Here is a 15,767-nt window from a genome sequence, read left to right on the forward strand (position 1 = left end):
GAGCAGTTACTATCTTCGTATCTATGGTTAAACGTTACCCAGCCATTGACCTTCGTCTGTGCGAATGCGCACAGGTTGCCGGAACTCTTACGGGAATCGTCACCATAGTGTGAGCCAGTAATGAGTGGATGGACAAATACCTATTAAGTACATTACGTATGCGGATTGTGGACGGTTGGGGATGTGAGTCTCACGGGAAGCGTGCGAGGGATAAATTCCTGCAGTCGTGCTGTTCATGTGTGCCCTCGATGGCTCAGATGGATTGAGCGTCTGCCTTGTAAGCAGGAGATTCTGGGTTCGAGTCCCAGTAGGGGCACACTTTTCAGCTGTCCCCATCGAAGTATATCAACAACACCTGTCGGCAGCTGAGGGTTTCAATTAATTATCAGTTGTGAAGGTGATTCGATGAACCCTTTGCCAGGCACTTAAATGTGTTTTGCAGGGTATCCATATAGATGTAGATGATAACTCGTCCCGTGTCGCACGTGCTCAAAATGATTCATACTGCAGAATGCATGCAAACATACTCACCGAAAATACGGACGAATATCAAGTGCAGGCTGCCGAGTGCTGCATATCCAGCTTTGACAGATCGGCTTTTCCTGCCAAGAAGAACAGGAAGTTGCTGTCTAGGAACAATCAGAGGTAGAGGAAGGGTTGATAAATACTCCTTGACTTGCAGACTAAACGTAAATAACGAAAATACATTTTTGGTAAAAATTGGTCAAAACATAATCGGTTGCCCTCCGTATTGGATTAGCTGTTTTGAATATTGAAAATCTGACTTCAGATTCGTTTTCAGCGACATTAAAAATATATATGTAACACTCAGTTCATGCAAATCGAAGTAATAATATAACTAAATGTTTTCCCTAAACTTTGAACACATTTTTTTCGGGTAACTATTTTCTCAGAACGGCATGCAGCATAAATTAAAAGTGGTTCGTTCTCTTAACATCTACCTCTGACCCCTAAAAGTAAACACTTTTCTTAGGAACTTATAGCTATAATATGACATTTGTTAATATTAACTAATTTTTGTGTAGGCATAAGGAGTGAAACAAACCCTCAAAAATCGAACTCAAAGTTCGAATTAGCACTGTATCGTTAAATTTAAGGTTGTTTCATTGCGGTTAGGTATACGCTCCCATAAATTTTATGTTTTATCGACTGATGTTATCCATTTTCAATTTCAGAGGAATAATGTAGTATCAACTGATGTTACCCATTTTTGAATTCAGGTAACATATGAGGTGCCACACTGCACGCGCTCTGCGTACTCCAGTCTCGCAGGCCCTTGATCAAATCATAATTACGGGCGCCATATTTTATTGAAAATCTAAAATTAAGCTCATAGTATTATCACTCGTAATTCCCAAACAGATCTTTCGAATGTATTTTCATTGTCTCAAAAAGAATTTCAAATGTACCCTTTTTTGCTCATTTGTATGAGAACCTGGCCGTAACGCCGGAATATAGTCACGAGATTTTTTTTCAGAGACGCTGTACGTTCGCGAGAAGACTTTGGTTCTGCGAGTGTCGAAGGACATTCCTCAGATATTACTGTGTGTGTGCTACTCAGTCGTGCCATTTAAGTGTACATCTTTGCATAGTTTTCCTTTCACGATGTAAACAGTGTTCCGCTCAGTTGCTAACTGGCCAGTGAGTGGTTCCGAAGGTATCGGATGTGCGGTGCGTTCGGTCTGCTAGGACAACAGCAGACTAGCGTGGTGCGATGGCAGAAGCAGACACTGAGGGAGCTAGCTGCTGGGACGCCAGCGAACAATTTATGCCAAGTAAGACGAAGAGGACTATTCTAAAATTACGAGCCGTCTCAAAAGTGTTTACCATTGGTAAATCTTGCTGTTGAGTCTGACAAAACTGGCAGTTTTGCCTAGAGATACATTAGAGAGAGCTACAGGAAATCCCCCCAACCCCCCTCAATGAATTTTTGGTTGTGATGACAGGCCGATTGGTAGTGTAGCCGAGATCTAAGTTAGGTTGGAAGGTGGTAATTTCATTGAGAGTTGTTTACGCCAACGATTATGAATGCCGACTAAACGTTGTGCGAGCAGATTGCCCTGTAGCGTAGCCTAGCGTTTCCGTCCGCGCCACATTTAACACACTTTCTCTAACTGTGTACAAAAGTCTCACAACAGCCACGATAACTACGTTTCTGGTGGGGGGAGGGTAGAGTTCCACTATGTAACGTTCACTGCAAATTTTAGTAACCGCATAAACTAACCGAAATAGAAGCGTAATTTTAACTATATTTCCTTTTGTGGGAAAATAATGGTTCTCCTCTTTCGGCAGCAACTGCAATATGTAGGCGACTTATTAGTTTTTTTTTAACTCTGAATCATGATCTCAATAGACGCAGTGCTTTTTTTACGTTACTTGATTTGTGGTCTATAGTAAACAATGCAACGAATTGGTAAATTCTTTGAAGTTTGACGTGTGTTACATAGACGACGTCTGCAATGTTCGTAAGGCCAAGTTTGCATATATTCGGTGTCTGTTTTTTTGGCCATGTACTGTATAATTAAAGGGAGGAGGATTATGTTCAAGGAGCAGTGCATTAGCAGTCTATGGAGAAATTGAGAATTTGGATCTAACGAACGGCATGCTCGGGCAGTTCGTGCTATTCTGTTGACCACTGTGTAATTCGGACACAGTGATCATTGCCTCTCCCTCGTAACCAGGGGACTCGGGTGCTAATCCTGGTCTGGCACAAATTTTCAACAGTGCCCATTGACTAAAGTCAGTGCCCATTGTCAGCTATATATCATTGTTTCGGTGTTAAATAGTATTTTGTTCGCGATACGTGGTTTAGCTTTTTCATGGATAACAGCTTTGAAAAGCGTACAGGTTATATTGATATTTGCTCGTCGTTAGTCCAAGGCAACTATAGCGATTTATAAACACAGTTGTAGTTCGTATTTAGCCTACATACGTAATTGTGTCCTGTGTTTCTTTACCAAGAACTACTTCGTAAGTAATTCCCCTGTAGTGGTATTTTGTTTTAGTATTTTGTTTAAATATTTATAGACTGCAGGCTTGGATGAAATATGAAACACATGTCCGAAGTTCCTGTTGATACTGCAGATACTGTTTCATCCGTACTAGGGGCCAAAACATTTCATCTAATACAGAAGGACACAATTTGTCTCGAGATTTAGCAATTTTTCGTAATAGAGGCCTTGCTTCGATATATTTTTCTCTAATTCTTGTTTGGATTTAATCTTAAAACACACTAACTCTTCCACCACTTATTCGATATGTGGTTTTAATCCATTTCGTAGCCTAGAGTTCCTAAACGGTCGATAATATTCATTGATTTCCTTTCTCAATTATATTTTCTGTAAATCTCCTGTTTATGGTTATTGCTAACATGTTTCACGTTCTCACTTTTTATTATTTTTATATTTCTAGTTTTGTGCCTTGTAGCCAAATTTTCTTTGAATCTGGTTTTTAATTCTGAAATAGTAACAGTTGAAGGTCAAGAGAAGATTGCGGTCTATTTGAGGAGAGTGGCTTGGAGATTTTTTATAACAGACGTATACAGGTCATGGGGATCCTTACCTATATACATTTACTTCGAGTGTGATGTAGCCCATTCTCTTGTCATGATCTCGCTGTATCGTAGCACATTGTCTCGGTTAGGTTGGAGATTTCTGTTGAGAGTTGCCGAAGTCAACGAAAGTGATTACAAAGTAAAGACTGTGCTAACAGAACGATGTGTAGCGTAGTCCAACACGTTCTTTCTGTCCTTTTAAAGCCTCTTTTAATTAAAAATAACTAAAGCTGCAAGATACAATCACAAAAACTGTATTACGTAATAGAGTAATCCCAGACTATTGTTGTGTAAGTTGTGTGCGTACACTATTTTTTTTGTCAGTGAATATACATTTTTTTACTCATTTGCTGGGTTTCAATTTTCCCCGTTTTCTGGCAAAAAAAACCTTTTCCTGTGAAGGGGCCCATTAGCTTGTCGGTTATATTTGTGACTTTCTCGACGGTCAGTAATTTCCTGATAGTTCCATCCACCGGCGTCATTGTTAACATCGGATATAGATTTTAGTATTAGGAAGGCTAATATGAAGCTAATGCATAAGTAGGTCTAATAATTAATAAAAATAGGAATGCGGGTAAGCTACTACAAACAGCATAGTGAACGCATTGTTGTGGCCAAGATAGAACACGATCTAGTGTCAAAGTCGTAAAAGTAGTCTGCAGATGATGAAGAAATTGATGAAATGTGTGATGAGATAAAAGAAATCATTCGGATAGTGATGGGAGATGAAAATTTAATATTAATGGGTGACTGGAATTCGACAGTAGGAAATGGAAGGAAAGGAAACGTAGTAGTTGAATATGGAATGGGGGTAAAAAATGAAAGAGGAAGCCGCCTGGTAGGTTTTTGCCCAGAGCATAACTTAATCATAGCTAACACTTGGTTCAAAAATCATGAAAGAAGATTGTATACGTGGAAGAGACCTGGAGATACTGCAATATTTCATATATATTATATAATGGTAAGACAGAGATTTAGGAACCAGATTTTAAATTGTAAGACATTTCCAGGGGCAAATGTGGACTCTGATCACAATGTATTGATTATGAACTGTAGATTAAACTGAAGAAACTGGAAAAAGGTTGGAATTTAAGGAGATGGGACCTGAAAGAACTGACAGAATCAGAAGTTGTAGAGTGTTTCAGGAAGATCATTAGGGAACGATCTACGGGAATGGGGGAAAGTAATACAGTGTGATGAGGGATCTGAGTGGTGTACTGTCAAGGGGGAGGGGGTTCCTCAGGGATCAGTGTTGGGGCCGCTCCAGTTCCTTATTTATATAAATGATATGCCCTCAAGTATTACGGGTAACTCTAAAATATTTCTGTTTGCTGATGACACTAGCTTGGTAGTAAAGGATGTTGGGTGCAACATTGACTCCGTTTCAAGTAGTGCAGTACATGACCTCAGTCCATGGCTTGTAGAAAATAAACTAACGTTAAATCACAGTAAGCTTCAGTTTTTACATTTTCTAACACACAATTCAACAAAACCTGACGCTTTAATTTCACAGCATGGGCATATGATTGGTGAAACTGAACGGTTCACATTCCTAGGTGTTCAAATAAATAGTAAGATGTCGTGGAAAGCCCACGTTCAGGATCTTGTTCAAAGACTTAATACTGCCATTTTCACTATTGGAACGGTGCCGAAAGTGAGTGATACTTCGACAAGTAAATTAGTCTACTTTGCTTATTTCCATTCACTTATGTCGTATGGTATTATGTTTTTGGGTAACTCTTCCCATTCTAGAAGGATATTTTTGGCTCAGAAACTGGAGGTTCGGGCGAAAAGTGGTGTGAGTTCACGAATCTCTTGTCGACTTCTGTTCAGGGAGTCTGAGTATTTTGACCTTGGCCTCTCAATATGTATATTCCTTATTGTCGTTTCTTGTAACCAATATTAGTTTATTTCCAACAATAAGCAGCTTTCACTCGGTTAATACTCGGGAGAAATCAAACCTCCATTTGGATCGGACTTCCTTAACTCTTGTGCAAAAATGTGTGAGTATACTGCTGCATCCATTTTCAATAAGCTGCCACTCGAATTCAAAAATCTTAGCAGTAATCCACGCGCTTTCAAATCGAAACTGGAGTGTTTCCTCATGGGTCACTCCTTTTATTCTGTCGAGGAGTTAATTGAAAAATTAAGCTGATTCTCATTGTACTGCTGATAGCGTTTGCTTAAACTTATGGACTGATTTTCTCTCAGGTTCATGAACATGTATTTCTATCTGTTATTACTTTTTTGTTGTAAGTTCATGTGTCGCCCTAACCGCCGGCTGCTTCACGTCTGCTGTGCAGCGAGCTACCTTAATTTAAGTATTAACTCTATTTTTCTTACTTGTCACTTCTTCTTCCGTGTGTTTTTGCTTTTAGGAAGCTTTAATTGTCGAGTGCTAGTAATAGTGTTACATAGATTTCGTGTTTGTTTTGAATACAGTCAGAGAGAGTCCTTGTAGTCAGCCATAGTGCCAGTAGTGCTAGTGTTTGTTTTGAATACAGTCCAGAGACAGGTAGTGCTATTTTCATTGTTTTCCACAAGAAGTGGTTAGCAATCACAGTTTAGTCAGTAATCAATCGCCTTTAGTGAATTAGCAGTCTACTTAAAAGTTTATTAAGTCTCTTCGGTAAATTGATTCCTTAGGATGGATAGGATGTGTGACTGCTGTGTACGGACGCTGGCCACTCTTCGCGAACAGCTGAGCGTGTTGATGGCCGCGGTCAGCCGTCTTCAGGCTGCTGCCTCGGAGTGTAGCGGCAGTGGGGAGTCTGGTGCGTCGCATGGTGCACCCCAGGTTTTAGATGCTTCACCCACTGTCCCTGCTGTCGAGAGATCTTCGCGGGTACCGGGCGCGGTTGGGCCACCCTCTCCCCAAGGGGAGTGGCGGGTTCAGTGGCGTTCGCGGCGCACGAGGCGGAGGGTCAATGTGGAGGCTGGCCGTGTGGCATCGCCCGCTCTGCCTGTGAATGGACATGTGGCTGCTCCTTCAGCAAGGTCCGAGCAGGCACACGGGGGGAGGGGTTTATTAGTTATTGGGAGCTCCAACGTTAGGCTAGTGATGGTGCCCCTTAGGGAAATGTTATAGTTCTGGGAGGAGATTTTAATTTTGCTGGATATAGACTGGGAGACTCAAACGTTCATAACGGGTGGCAGGGACAAAGAATCCATTGAAATATTTTTAAGTGCTTTATCTGAAAACTACCTTGAGCAGTTAAACAGAGAACCGACTCGTGGCGATAATATATTAGACCTTCTGGTGACAAACAGACCCGAACTATTTGAATCAGTTAATGCAGAACAGGGAATCAGCGATCATAAAGCGGTTACTGCATCGACGATTTCAGCCGTAAATAGAAATATTAAAAAGGTAATAAGATTTTTCTGTTTAGCAAAAGTGACAAAAAGCAGATTACAGAGTACCTGACGGCTCAACACAAAAGTTTTGTCTCAAGTACAGATAGTGTTGAGGGTCAGTGGACAAAGTTCAAAACCATCGTACAATATGCGTTAGATGAGTATGTGCCAAGGAAGATCGTAAGAAATGGAAAAGAGCCACCGTGGTACAACAACCGAGTTAGAAAACTGCTGCGGAAACAAAGAGAACTTCATAGCAAACATAAACATAGCCAAAGCCTTGCAGACAAACAACAATTACGCGAAGCGAAATGTAGTGTAAGGAGGGCTATGCGAGAGGCTTTCAATGAATTCGAAAGTAAAGTTCTATGTACTGACTTGGCAGAAAATCCTAAGAAATTTTGGTCCTATGTCAAAGCGGTAGGTGGATCAAAACCAAATGTCCAGACACTCTGTGACCAAAATGGTACTGAAACAGAGGATGACAGACTAAAGGCCGAAATACTAAATGTCTTCTTCCAAAGCTGTTTCACAGAGGAAGACTGCACTGTGCTTCCTTCTCTTGAAGTCGCACAGTTGACAAAGTGGTAGATATCGAAATAGACGACAGAGGGATAGAGAAACAATTAAAATCGCTCAAAAGAGGAAAGGCCTCTGGTCCTGATGGGATACCAGTTTGATTTTACACAGAATACGCGAAGGAACTTGCCCCCTTCTTGCAGCGGTGTACCGTAGGTCTCTAGAAGAGCGAAGCGTTCCAAAGGATTGGAAAAGGGCACAGGTCATCCCCGTTTTCAAGAAGGGACGTCGAACGGATGTGCAGAACTATAGACCTATATCTCTAACGTCGATCAGTTGTAGAATTTTGGAACACGTATTATGTTCGAGTATAATGCCTTTTCTGGAGACTAGAAATCTACTCTGTAGGAATCAGCATGGGTTTCGAAAAAGACGGCCGTGTGAAACCCAGCTCGCGCTATTCGTCCACGAGACTCAGAGGGCCTTAGACACGGGTTCACAAGTAGATGCCGTGTTTCTTGACTTCCGCAAGGCGTTTGACACAGTTCCCCACGGTCGTTTAATGAACAAAGTAAGAGCATACGGACTATCAGATCAGTTGTGTGCTTGGATCGAGGAGTTCCTAGATAACAGAACGCAGCATGTCATTCTCAATGGAGAGAAGTCTTCCGAAGTAAGAGTGATTTCAGGTGTGCCGCAGGGGAGTGTCATAGGACCGTTGCTATTCACAATATTCATAAATGACCTGGTGGATGACATCGGAAAGTCTCTGAGGCTTTTTGCAGATGATGCTGTGGTGTATCGAGAGGTTGCAACAATGGAAAATTGTACTGATATGCAGGAGGATCTGCAGCGAACTGACGCATGGTGCACGGAATGGCAATTGAATCTCAATGTAGACAAGTGTAATGTGATGCGAATGTATAGAAAGATAGGTCCCTTATCATTTAGCTACAAAATAGCAGGTCAGCAACTGGAAGCAGTTAATTCCATAAATTATCTGGGAGTACGCATTAGGAGTGATTTAAAATGGAATGTTCATATAAAGTTGATCGTCGGTAAAGCAGATGCCAGACTGAGATTCATTGGAAGAATCCTAAGGAAAGGCAATCCGACAACAAAGGAAGTAGGTTACAGTACGCTTGTTCGCCCACTGCTTGAATACTGCTCAGCAGTGTGGGATCCACACCAGATAGGTTTGATAGAAGAGATAGAGAAGATCCAACGGAGAGCAGCGCGCTTCGTTGCAGGATCATTTAGTAATCGCGAAAGCGTTACGGAGATGATAGATAACCTACAGTGGAAGACTCTGCAGGAGAGACGCTCCGTAGCTTTGCATGGGCTTTTGTTGAAGTTTCGAGAACATACCTTCACCGAAGAGTCAAACAGTGTATTGCTCCCTCCTACTTATATTTCGCGAAGAGACCACGAGGATAAAATCAGAGAGATTAGAGCCCACACAGAAGCATACCGAGAATCCTTCTTTCCACGTACAATACGAGACTGGAATAGAAGGGAGAACGGATAGAGGTACTCAGGGTACCCTCCGCCACACACCGTTAGGCGGCTTGCGGAGTACGGATGTAGATGTAGATACTGACACGTTCCATGACCTTGAAGATTTGCTCCTCAATTTGGGCCTACGGAACTTGACATGCGCAGAGAAAGAGGGTAACAGAAGATATATTGAATTTAATTTATGAAAGGAGAAAATACAAAAATGCAGTAAATTAAGCCGGCAAAAAGAAATACTAATGTCTCAAAATGAGATCGACAGGAAGTGCAAAATGGCTAAGCAGGGATATCTAGAGGACAAACGTAAGGATGTAGAGGCGCATATCACTAGGGGTAAGATAGATACTGCTTACAGGAAAATTAAAGAGACCTTTAGAGAAACGAGATTCACTTGTATGCATATCAAGAGCTCAGATGGAAACCCTGTTATCAGCAAAGAAGGGAATGCAGAAAGGTGGAAGGTGTATATAGAGGATCTATACAAGGGCAGTGTACTTCAGGACAATATAATGGAAATGGAAGAGGATGTAGATGAAGATGAAATGGGAGATGACATACTGCGTGAAGAGTTTGACAGAGCACTGAAAGACCTTAATCGAAACAAGATCCCGGGAGTAGGCAACATTCCATTAGAACTACTGACAGCCTTGGGAGACCCAGCTCTGACAGAACGTTACCGTCTGATGAGCAAGATGCATGAGACAGCCGAAATACCGTCAGACTTCAAGAAGAATGAAATAATTCCAATTTCAAAGAAAGCAGGTGTTGACAGATGTGAAAATTAGCGAACTATCAGTTTAATAAGTCACAGCTGCAAAATACTAACGCAAATTCTTTACAGACGAATGGAAAAAATGGTAGAAGCCGACCTCAGGGAAGACCAGTTAGGATTCCGTAGAAATACTGGATCATGTGAGGCAATACTGACCCTACGACTTACCTTATTAAGTAGATTAAGGAAAGGCAAACCTACGTTTCTAACATTTGTAGACTTAGAGAAATCTTTTGACAATGTTGACTGGAATACTCTCTTTCATATTCTGAAGGTGGCAGGGGTAAAATACAGGGAGCGAATTCAATTTACAATTTGTACAGAAAGCAGGTGGCAGTTATAAGAGTCAAGGGATATGAAATTGAAGCAGTGGTTGGGAAGGGAATGAGACAGGGTTGTAGACTATCCCCAATGTTATTCAATCTGTTTATTGAGCAAGCAGTAAAGGAAACAAAAGAAAAATTCTGAGTAGAAATTAAAATCCATGGATAAGAAACTAAAACCTTGAGGTTTGCCGATGACTTTGTAATTCAGAGACAGCAAAGAACCTAGAAGAGTAGCTGAACAGAATGAAGTGTCCTGAAGGGATGATATAAGATCAGCATCAATAAAAGCAAAACGAGGATAATGGAATGTAGTCGAATTAAGGTGGGTGATGCTGAGGGAATTAGATTAGGAAATGAGACATTTAAAGTAGTAAAGGAGTTTTGCTATTTAGGGAGCAAAATAACTGATGACGGTCGAAGTAGAGAGGATATAAAATGTAGACTGTCAATGGTAAGAAAAGTGTTTCTAAAGAAGAAAAATTTGCTAACATCGAGTATAGCTTTAGGTATCAGGAAGTCTTTTCTCCGAGTATTTGTATGCAGTGTAGCCACGTATGGAGGTGAATAATGGACAATAAATAGTTTGAACATGAAGAGAATAGAAGCTTTCGAAATGTGGTGCTACAGAAGAATGCTGAAGATTAGATGGGTAGATCACATAACTAATGTGGAGGTATTGAATAGGATACGGGAGAAGAGAACTTTGTGGCACAACTTGACTAGAAGATGGGGTCGGATGGTAGGACACGTTCTGAGGCATTAAGGGATCACGAATTTAATATTGGAGGGCAGCGTGGAGGGTAAAAATCGAGGAGGGAGTCCAGGAGATGAATACACTAAGCAGATTCACAAGGATGTAGGTTGCAGTGGGTACTGGGAGATGAAGCTTCCAGACGATACAGTAGCATGGAGAGCTGCATCAAACCAGTCTGTGGACTGAAGACAACAACAACAACAACAAGGTATTTGTGTGATGTGTAACCTTCAACAGAAGTGGGGCAGACAAGAGGGTTAGATTATATGTAGTTTCCATTGAAATTGATCCATAATGGGGAGATACTCAATGGGAAAATAATATGCTAATTTACTATCCACAGACCGCAAATGGACTGATCATGAACGAGGAATGAAAATTTAGTCACACTTCTGATTGTACACGTATTATTTGACCCCCCCCCCCCTCTCTCTCTCTCTCTCTCTCTCTCTCTCTCTCTCTCTCTCTCTCTCTCTCTCTCTCTCTCTCTCTCTCTCTCTCTCTAACAAACACACACACACACACACACACACACACACACACACACACACACACACACACACTCTCTCAATCGCGCGCGCGCGCTAGTTCTAATAAATAATTCAATTCATTAATGGTGTCGGAAGAGATGGTTAGCAAGAAATCCTTTAGGCTCCTCGTAAACTGAAATCTGTCAGTAGTAAAGCTTTTTGTGGCTGCCGGCAAGTTATTGAAAACATCGTTCTCCTTAATGATGGAGACTTTCTTGCACCAAAGTAATTAACTTACCAATTTTTGTGGAGATTATTCACTTCTAGTTATGACTTCATGAAATGAGCTGTTGATTTGAAAATATTCATTTGTTTTTAAACACAATATTCACGGTGAGAACGTATCTTCCATCTCCACCATGTTAACTGATCTATTTATATGATCCTTATTCTAAGTTGTGTTATATTAACGGTAAAACACAAAACATTACTTACATGCATTTCCACTGTTTTCCAACAAGCTGACAATTTTTCATGAATAATATATTAATACTGAAATTTTTAGAAAAATTTTGAAAGAGAGGTTTTGCAGGCAAATTTCAAAAATAAAAAGACCATAGTGTTCATTATAATACAACTTCTCCATGGTTTTTAATTCCTACTCCGAAGTTTTCTTTTGTTTTCTTTACTGCTTGCTCAGCAAACAGATTGAATAACATCGGAGATAGGCTACAACCCTGTCTCACTCCCTTCCCAACCACTGCTTCCCTTTCATATCCCTCGACTCTTCATGCCCTCGAGTAAGAAAACTGACCGTTAGAATTCCATGGTTCTGGGATAAATGGTTTGAGAGGAAAGGTACATTTAGTTAGAAAAGTTACGGAAAATTTAAAGTTGCATTGCACTTAACGTCGTACATGCACTCATTTAAATTCATAGTTTCTTTCACTTTCCAATAGTATGCATGCTGTACAAAAACATAACATTTGTTTCATGATATTTACTTTTTTATTTCTTGCAAGTCTTCTAGAACTTCTCTCGAAAACTTTGTGGGTAGATCTTGGCATTTGTTTTGTTCAGAAACGTTATTACTGTAGCAAACAACTGAGTACGAGACAAGAAAAAATGTATTCAATAGGTGAAAGCTCAAAAACTACGGGTAAAATGTCCCTAGGCTTATCATCTCAAAGAAGAGATGGCACAGAGAAACAAGTGGGCATGTCTTACATAGCAAGCTGCCATTTAAACCGACATTTTAGTACCTTCAAATAAGGATTTGGAATAAAATACTTTCATATTCGCACTAAGTGTAAATCAAACTGGTACAGTCACCAATAAACAAAATTATTTTCATTGTTTTCGGGGTTCCTTTTGCCTTTCGGAATAAATATATTGCGAATCAGCAGTTAACATGCCTGGTTCCCCAAACAGGAGACGACTAGAAACTTCCGAAATGTGGTGGTGTAGAAGAATGCTAAAAAAGTTTTGATCGAATAGCTGATGGGGAGATACGAAATCAGATTAGGGAGCAGAGAAATTAATGGCACAAATTGACAAAAAGAAGCGATCGTGGGTAAATGTCATATTTCGATTCCACCCATCCGCTGTGACCCACGACGTTCTGCATTACTTTGATTAGTTGCATTTCGAAGGATACCAGTGGCCTTATTAAATGTTAACTGGGATTGCCTTCGTTTCTAGAGCAATTTATAACGTTCGTTAACTATGATTTTTTCGGAATATATCGTGATGAACTCTGGGAGGAACCACAGAACACAGCTTAAATTGTCGTTGAAGAAACGAGTAGTGATTGTATTTTTATCTTTCTTATCCGACACGTTGGGGAATCCAAGGTATAATGGGGTACACAGTTGAAAACTTTGATTAAATGTACAAAATTGATAAATAAGAGAGTTACAAATTTTTATATGAACACATTATGATGTATTAATCACAAAAATATAAGAACATTGCCATAAAATAAAACAACAATATTTTCTCACTCAAAAACAGAAATTTATATCATTTGCACGCGGCAGAATGGGGTGGTAAATACAAGTGATTACAAAAACGTATAAAATTATCCGAAATGCAGAAAATATTGGCTTGCTCGGTATTTTTTTTAGTTTAAAGTAAGTATTAATGTCAAACTACAGTTTTCATGTATCGTATCCTTTTCTTGAGGCTGTTTACAAAATTCACACACGGGAGACACTCATCATCTTCGCTATCTATTCCTGCACAAGAATCGTGTGTCCATTTTTTGCACGTGGAACAAGCGACCCAACCTCCAACTGATTTTGAATATAACCCACCACAATATACACACTGACAGTCAGAACTTACCTCATAATCACTCTCGTTAGTATAGTATTCTTACTCCTTTCTTCCATTTATCTTCAGGCTCTTTCTCTCGTTTTTGAGTTCTTAATTTTATTCTCTTTCGCAAAAAGTTTTCTGTTTGCTCTTTCTTCTTTGTCAAAGTTCTTTTTTCTATTTCTCCCATTAATGACTTTTAACTCTTTTTTGTACGGCGAATCAGTTAAAACAACGTAGTTCCCCCTTTTCAGTCTCGCTCTTTTCTTGCTTTCGTTAACTTTTGACAAGAAAATCAGAATCTCAGGTGAAATATGAAATGAGGAGGTTGTGTTGTCAGTTGTCATCCAAGAGCACCCAAGATTAGAACAATTAGCCCCAATAACTTTGTTATTCTTAGGCGGCAGTTCATTGTAACAATTCGCTGAAACCTCGTCCCCTTGATTATCCAGCCCGTTTGAGTCGTCTTTTTCAGCTGGTGTGCTAGTTGGAGGCAATTCCAATTGTTCAGATATAATAACCCCTTCATCTGACGGCCTATCACGTCCGCTGTGAGTTGTGTGTGCCGATAGGAAGTGTGCGTCTTGAATATGGATGGGTCCGTGGGCCATATTGCAGTAGCTTCGAAACCTTTAATAGCGGTTTTCATTGTTGCGCTTTAGACGAAAGCTGAACCAAAAAGCGTTGAAATTTGAAAGATAGTTACGACTTTCCCTGCGTGGCTTCGCAGCCATTTTCGAAGCTGATCACTATAACGAGGATTTATAAAACAAACATCAAGCGGCTGAAGTCTGTGAGAGCAATGTGGTGGTGAAGAAACGCCACTCTCCCTCGCGTAGTCCATAACGTCATTGTTCGTGGTATGAGCTGAGTGGCCATCTGATATAAGGAGAACTGGGACGTGCTTTGATGTCTTAGAAAATACCACAAATTGTGGAAACCATACAAAGAATGACTCTGTGGCCATACATGCTGTGCTGTGGACTTCAGCGCAACCTCCTGCTGCCTGTCCTAACTCAAATTCTTCCTGCTTCTTCTTTCGTGGAAAAATAATCGTAGGAGGAATGTCAGCTCCGCTTGCTGACGTACTAATGAGGCTGGTTGCAGTTTCGCCCCTTTCTGCAGATGTTAACGATCGCACTGGACGGTTACCTTTGCAAGCTGCGATGTTCGATTGGTTTTTAGCATTAACCGAGACGCCTGTTTCATCACAATTAGTTATTTGAGAAGTCATTAGTTTGTGATTGTCAGTTACATTTGTTAGCAACGAAAAAAACCTATCGACAGCTACTTTATTAAAATCAATGATTCTTGTACCAGATAATGCTTCGGGCTTGCGAACAAACCCGCATTTGCTTCTTCATTGTTTCGTGATGTAATAAAGATTTCGATTTGTTTTGCTCGAAATTTTCGAAAAGGTATCTGTAAAAACGTGCAAAAATTGAAATGGCAAAACTGTGCACCTGCCGAAATACGAGTGCGTATACTCATTTGAAAACATTTTCCTACACCGCTTCTGATACGCTAGAGGTTACCGCACAGTAAACAACAATTGTAGTTGACCGTTTGCCTGCATCGTATAAAGTACGGCCAATAAAACATTTTTGTAGGGGGGACACATCATCTCATCCTAAATGGAGAGTTCATCTATACGTGTAAAAGTAACCACTTGTGCCAGAGGGAAGTGTGTTGGGAGCCTTATTGTTCCTGTTGTATATTAACATTACAGATAATATAAGTAAGCTCACATATTTCGAAAATGATGCCGATATCGACATTGAGGTAACAAAGGTCGTGTGAAGCGATATGCACATACAGGGGATAGTAAAAATGTGACCACCTATACTTGCATCTACATGGATACTCTGCAAGTCACATTTAAGTGCATGGCAGATTGTTCATCGAACCACCTTCACAAGTCTCTATTATTCCAATCTCGCATAGCACCCGGAAAGAATGATCACCTGTGTCTTTCCATACGAGCTCTGACTTCCCTTATTTTATCGTTGTGGTCGTTACTACCTACGTAGGTCGGTGTCAACAAAATATTTTCGCATTCGGAGGAAAAAGTTGGTGATTGGAATTTCGTGAGAAGATACTGTCGCAACGAAAAACGCTTTTCTTTTAATGATGTCCAGCCCAAATCCAGTATCATTTGTGTGAC

The 15,767-nt window shown here is 40.4% G+C and overlaps 1 non-coding gene across 1 annotated transcript; it reads left to right on the plus strand.

Moving 5' to 3' along the window:
* Positions 1-241: 241 nt before the first annotated feature.
* Trnat-ugu (transfer RNA threonine (anticodon UGU)) lies at positions 242-316 on the plus strand. Its single transcript has one exon. It is a non-coding gene; the product is annotated as a tRNA-Thr (tRNA).
* Positions 317-15,767: the final 15,451 nt, after the last annotated feature.

Source organism: Schistocerca gregaria, chromosome 11 (assembly GCF_023897955.1).
Source record: "Schistocerca gregaria isolate iqSchGreg1 chromosome 11, iqSchGreg1.2, whole genome shotgun sequence".
NCBI classification, from domain to species: domain Eukaryota; kingdom Metazoa; phylum Arthropoda; class Insecta; order Orthoptera; family Acrididae; genus Schistocerca; species Schistocerca gregaria.